The following is a 6,000-nucleotide window of genomic DNA, read 5'->3' on the forward strand; positions in this document are numbered from 1 at the left end:
CCAGCAGCAACAGAGGCCTCAGAAAGGCCAGGATTTCGAGTCTTTCACCAGCAGGCCAGGAGTAGTGCGTTCTACGGGATGTGGCCACTTGTAGCCACTTGCAGTCCAGACACTCAAGGTGGTTTTAGCTTCAGCTGCGGTGGTTGTAGGCACTGAAGCTTAAACCCAAAAGGAAAGAGAAAAAGAACAGCTCTCCAGGCACACGCTGTTTGGAAGTTAAAGCAGAAGAAAGGCCAGCGTGGCACACGCTCAAGGACAGGGCTGCCTATAGCCCTTTGGCAGGGAAGCTTCTCCCCAGCCAAGCGCATTTCTCCTCCTCTCCTACAGTTCTCCTCCCTCTCTGTCCCCGTACCTTCAGCTGCAAGGCCTGACTGCGATTCAGCACTGCCTGGAAAGTGAACTGTCCCAGGAGCCTTCCCTGCTCCTCAGGTTCCTACTTCAGGCCCAAGAGAAACACGGGGGTGGAGAAACCAGAGCGCCTCACACACTGTGGGAAGACTTAACTTCAGTCGGTGAAGCACGGGTTTATTTCAGCTACGCAGTCAAAGCAAGACGAGCACAAGGAGCAGACAAGAAGCTGCACCTAGGTAGCACGCCACGCTTGCCTACTCAGCGAGTCTAGGCTGCCACTCAGAGAAGGAGCAGATGTTCCCAGGGGGAGGGGGGTAACCTGAGGGTCACAAATGCCCACGGGGATTGAAAGCCAGAAGGGCTAGGACAGTGCGCTGTGCCACCTCCTCTTCCCTGTGGCTCCCCGAGTTCCATCATGCCCCAGAACCTTCCTTTCGAACAGTATATTGGACAGAAGCGCAATACAGCTCCAAGGAGCTTGCTGCTTCTGCGAGCCAGGAGGAGGCCAGAGGCCGCTGGACTCTTTGACCCATACTCACCCCCGGCTTAGAAACGCTGTGCAACACCCAGCCCCCCACTCTGGAGAAACCACTCACGTAGACAGCCATGTCCTTTGGAGCTCTGCCGATACTGTCTCCAGGGAACGTTGTCCTGAAACGTGGTCCATGGTGACTGCTCTGGGAAGGATTGGCACAGACAGCTTGATGAAGGCTTGTCCCCGACTTCCCAGCAAGGGCCAGCACTTTCCCGCATGGTTTTCAGGCTGGAAGGAGAAGAAGAAACTACGTTCACATGGAGAAGGGTGCCCTGGCTCTCATTCCTGCTATGACCATCACAGGGTTAAGAACTGATTTGGTCAAGCAGCTCGGCTCTGAACCGCAGACGGTGCCTTCGGTCGGACCCTGCGGGTACCAAACAGAGAAGCAGCCGTGAGAATTCACAGGTCACAAGAGCACGTCAGTGGAGAAGCACTTGCATGGCAGCGAGCTGGGTGCGCTGCTTGAAGAAGCTCTCTGGCCTCTCTCGGTGTGCAGCAACTCGCCAAGAACAAGCAAGGGACGGTGCGGCTGAAAGGCACCGGCCCAGAGCAGGTGGCAACTAGGGTCCCACCTGGACAAGCCTTTCCTGTAAGGAGAAGCCATTACTCCCCCCATTCAGTCCCACCTCCTCCCACTGGCACCAGCCAACTCTTCAACTTGTGCAGGCAGCTCAGGGGCAGTGCCAGGACAGCTTGCAAACGCAGCGTGAGGCCCTCCAGCAGGGCAGGCTCTCAGCACCCGCTTGTGCTCACTAAGAGCCCCCGTGAGCTCACGCCCGAGACCTCTGCAGGCACCTTTTCCACTCTGCTTCCACGCCATGCTGACAGTTTTCACGATGACTGGGAAGACAAAGACTGCAGGACCAAGCGACCCCGTTAGAAGCTCATCCAGAGGACCTGGGGCACTCCGGGGGAGAAAATACTCAGCAGGGAGAGACAGGAGGCGAGCAGGTCCATGCAGGAAGGCAGGAGAAGAAAGCTTCGAGGAGCAAAGGAAAGGGGAAAGGCAACGCTCACCAGCATCTTTGGTTCCTTCCCCCACAACTTTTGTTTTTCTGTTTCTTGGTGCTCCCACACCAAGAATAAGCTCAGGAGACCTCACATAATCCAGCACCGGCAGGGAATAGAAAAAGACTTTTCCTTTCCACATGCAGAAGAGATGCAGAGGCAGAGACCAGCACCCAGCTGCTCCAGCCCCAGCCCTCTCCCACATCCCTGTTTCTTCTTGAATTCCTTAAGAGAGTTGGGTGTTGGCTTTGCAGCGCCTCTCTCTGCCTGCGGGCATTTGGTCAGTGGGAGGGAGGGTGGGGGGTTAACCCATCCCCTGCCCACCCCACGGGTGGCTGAGCTGGGCTGGGGATGGCTTACGTCCACAAACAGGTATTTTTTATGTTTAAGATAATATGATTCTATTTTTATAAAGAATAGATTTATTTTTTTACAAATAAATATTTTGAAATTATAATATTTGTATTATGTATATGTCTAGGTATAATATCATAAACATATACACACATACATAGATATGTACCTACATATCCCACCACAAATCCTCAGAGGGAAAGGGAAGGGGGTGTCAGGAGGGACTGGGATGCAGGAGAGGGGTGACATGACCCTGGGGCCCAGGACTCACCGCAGTTCCTGCTCTCTGCACTGCCAGGCACATGGCACAGCTCAGGCACTTCTGTCTCTCTCTCTGTGTCTGTCTGTCCCTCCCTCCCTCCCTCCCTGTGCTGCAGCCCCGCTCACTCGACTGCCTTCCACCTCAGGGAACCCACGGGTGCCTCACAGCTCACACGGGTCCCTCACAGAAAGGAGACCATAGCAACAGGCTGTAGGACAGACAGGGAGGAGTTAGAAAATACAGGCAGGGAGTCAGACAGAGAAAGAAAGAAAAAACCAGTGATGGGAGATGGGAAGAGAGTAAAAGTAGCAGTTCTGGGCAACTGCCCCATTTCCTGATCACTGCCCAGGAACTGCTTGCACCGTATCCGATCGTCGCTCATGGGCTCTTCCCTGAGCCCCTCTGACCGTACGCCAGCAGCGTGGCGTTATAACCTTGCCAGGCGCTCTCCAGCACTCCCTGACCATGATCACCAGAGACCTCTCTCTAACAAACCATCAAGTGCCTCCTCTTCATAAGCGAGCCACCAAATGCACACACAAGCACTGCTCTCTGCCAGGAGAGCCCTCACTAGCAGTTTAAATTAGCAATCAAGACTGGCAAGCACACTTGACAGCAACACTCAGTTCCAGGATGACAAGACACGTAGATAAAATCTAGCCACTGCTTCACACCAGGAAAGTGATAAATGCCGGTCTTTTGCGTTACGCTGACATGGATGTTAATAACGGGAGATAAAGGAACTGACCGGCCTCCAGCTGCGTATTAGTGACAGCTGCTTCCAGCTGGTTCTTTGACTCAAGGCTTACCTGGACCACGGAACTGCTGGATCCTGCGGAGATGAGCATGCCGTTCTCGTCCTTTCGGAAGCTCCTCTGAGACCAATAGGCTGGATCAGAAGCAAAGGCTTTCCTGTGCCCTGGATTCCTAGGGTCACACACGCCTGTGCTGCCGCTGTTCACAGAAGTCACACACCTGCTTCCCGCATCCTTCTCTCCCTGCCTATTAACATTACAATTGCAGTGTCAAACTACCAGCAATCAGGCTTTCACTAATAACTCATGGTTTCGTCTGGGTTTAAACCAAGTTCAACAGCAAGGCACAGCTTCATCTCCTAAGCACACCACAGAAGATGCTGAGGTGGGAAGGCTTGTAGATGTGGCTCATCTAGCCTAACCCACAGCCGCCTTTAGTGACGTATGCCTCGCTTTAGCTTTCGTTGTGCAGAACAATCCCTAGAGTCACACTGATGCAGCCTGCTTGATTTCTGGGTGCAACAAGCCCTCAAATACCAGATTTGTGGTTTCCTAAGCACAACTCTGTTGGATCGGTCAGCTCCAAAACTTAAAAAGCTCAACTCACCTCAAAAATGTTAACTTGCGCCCCTCTCCTGTTTTGGAATATCCAGACAGCGAAGCACCACGGAAGCCTTGTTCACCAGACAGTTGCCTGACAAACCCCTTTGTGACACAGAGCAGCAAGTCAACAGGAGCGCAGGCTGCACAAAGTCAGTGCCTGGCAGCAACCTCATACAGAGCAGGAACTCCACTGGCAGAAAACCTCTTCAGCTTCCGCTGGACTTAGGAAGGGACTTCCTAAAGCCTCTTTCCTCCACGGCTACCCCAGCAAGCAGCAGTGGGGCAGCAGTGGGGCAGCAGCGGAGCAGCGCTGCCCGGCTCCCCTCCTGCACCACTGACAAGCAACACAGCAGGCACGGTGCAAAAATCAGCCTCCACCAATGGCCCCGAGTGATCTGCATCAGAGATTCAAAAGAAGGAATGGCACTACAAAACCACAAACAGAAACACACTGTTTACTACCAAGGCGGAGCAGCCGGCATGGTGTGTGCTATCCTAAAGCACTCTGAACATGAGGGACACAGTTTCACCTCAAACACAGCAAGTGAAATCCACCTGAGGGTGGCACCCCAGCGCCTCTCAAGGGAGGCCAGCCGTGCAGCCGACCTGCTGAAACAACCAGCCAGAGAGCGCAGCGTGACCACAGCAGTGCCCAGCGCCTTACGAGACGCACTGCTGGCGCTGCTGCAGGGACAGGGTTTGTGTCCACTGGAACAGAGGCTGCCGTCAACCCAGCGGCAGCCGCCAAACCCAAAATAACCCTTAGACCTGGTAGCATTGCCCCAGTCCAGGAAAAAACCCTAAATCCAGACGCACCCCACACCTGGCTGCACCCACCAGACCTAGCAGCATGCACCTGACACAGCAACACCCCCAAATCCTCAAGTTTCCCCCAAAATTGGCAGCAACCAGCAGACCCAGGCACACCCCCCAAAAACTGTCAGCGACCTGTCAGCACAATCAATAATTATACAGCTAAATAACAAAAGGATTAGACAATACTTTGTCTTCACTGCCCCCCAATCCATTTTTTTCTCTTATTTCATTTTTTTTTTGCATTTTTACTTTCAGCTTGTTTTGCTTGTGATTTTTATATAAGACCTGCTTTTGTAGAAGCGTGAAAGGTCTCTGTGGTCCCTCTGCTCATGAATCCATTTGCTAAAATAATGTTTTTGAAATCCTCTTTTTTGAAAACCTCTGTTTTAGGTATCTTACTGACCAGTTCATTCATGTCTAATATTGAAAGCTTTTGAAAAGCAGGAACGGGTTTGTTTCTATACAGGACAGCGTTGCTCAGAAATGGACCCCAGTCCCTGCTGGCCTCAGCGACCCAGTGGCACACACTCCTGTTACCGGCTCATCTGGTGGCTGGCTGTAAAGAAATGTCATCTTTTCTGCCGTGGCTGGGGGTGGTGATGGTGGTGTTGCTGGTGTTCTGTCTCAGCTCTATAATCCATAAAGGAACAGAGACTTTAAGGTGTATCATGTTACTGGTTTGACGGGACTTGCATGCTAGAGAAGAGTTGCTCAAGTGACTTGCTACTTTTACAACCTCTTGCTAGAAGGAGCAAGAGGGAACAGGGAAGGGTGTAGAGGAGGACTGGAGCAGCCCCGTAGCCGGTGTGTGCCGCCAGAATCGCCCTCGTACAGCCGTCTCGCCAGCAAAACGCAGGAGGAACAGAGCAGCTTATGGCCACTGCACGAAGCAGCTGCAGCGCGGGAAGGGGAATTTAACTGCGAGGCTGTGGGACACAGCCCGCGTGGTAGCCGAAGCCTCGCGGGAATCACGCGGAGATGTCAAGCTCTCTAAAGGACCCTGAGATATGAACAGGAAGAACTTAGCAATTGTTGACTTGGTATTTCTTGCAAACGGAAGCAGCTGACGGCTTCCTCTTTATTTGCTTCTAGTCCAGTCCTTGGGCCGATAGGCCAGACCTTGCAGCAGGGCATACCTGCTGGAGAAAAACTGCTAAAACCACCTCTTTGTTGCTGCTCCTGTAACCAGAGCGATCGAATTAACCAACCATAGATGTTGCTATACTCCTTGTACAGCCTTATCCAACTGGACGTTAAGTCTGGGGACATGGAGTATACCAATCAGTGTATTCTTTGATCTGCGTTTTAGTCCC

The 6,000-nt window shown here is 52.6% G+C and overlaps 1 long non-coding RNA gene across 2 annotated transcripts; it reads right to left on the minus strand.

Moving 5' to 3' along the window:
- Positions 1 to 226: 226 nt before the first annotated feature.
- Positions 227 to 4,676, minus strand: LOC142050932 (uncharacterized). 2 transcript variants are annotated; one of them, XR_012658212.1, is made up of 3 exons: positions 3,323 to 4,676; positions 948 to 1,114; positions 227 to 487 (listed from the first exon to the last, which is right to left on the minus strand). It is a non-coding gene; the product is annotated as an uncharacterized LOC142050932 (long non-coding RNA). The 2 variants fall into 2 exon arrangements; XR_012658213.1 differs by lacking the exon at positions 3,323 to 4,676 and adding an exon at positions 2,523 to 3,157.
- Between the last annotated feature and the right edge of the window lie 1,324 nt (positions 4,677 to 6,000).

Source organism: Phalacrocorax aristotelis, unplaced genomic scaffold, assembly GCF_949628215.1.
Source record: "Phalacrocorax aristotelis unplaced genomic scaffold, bGulAri2.1 scaffold_350, whole genome shotgun sequence".
In the NCBI taxonomy this organism is placed as follows: domain Eukaryota; kingdom Metazoa; phylum Chordata; class Aves; order Suliformes; family Phalacrocoracidae; genus Phalacrocorax; species Phalacrocorax aristotelis.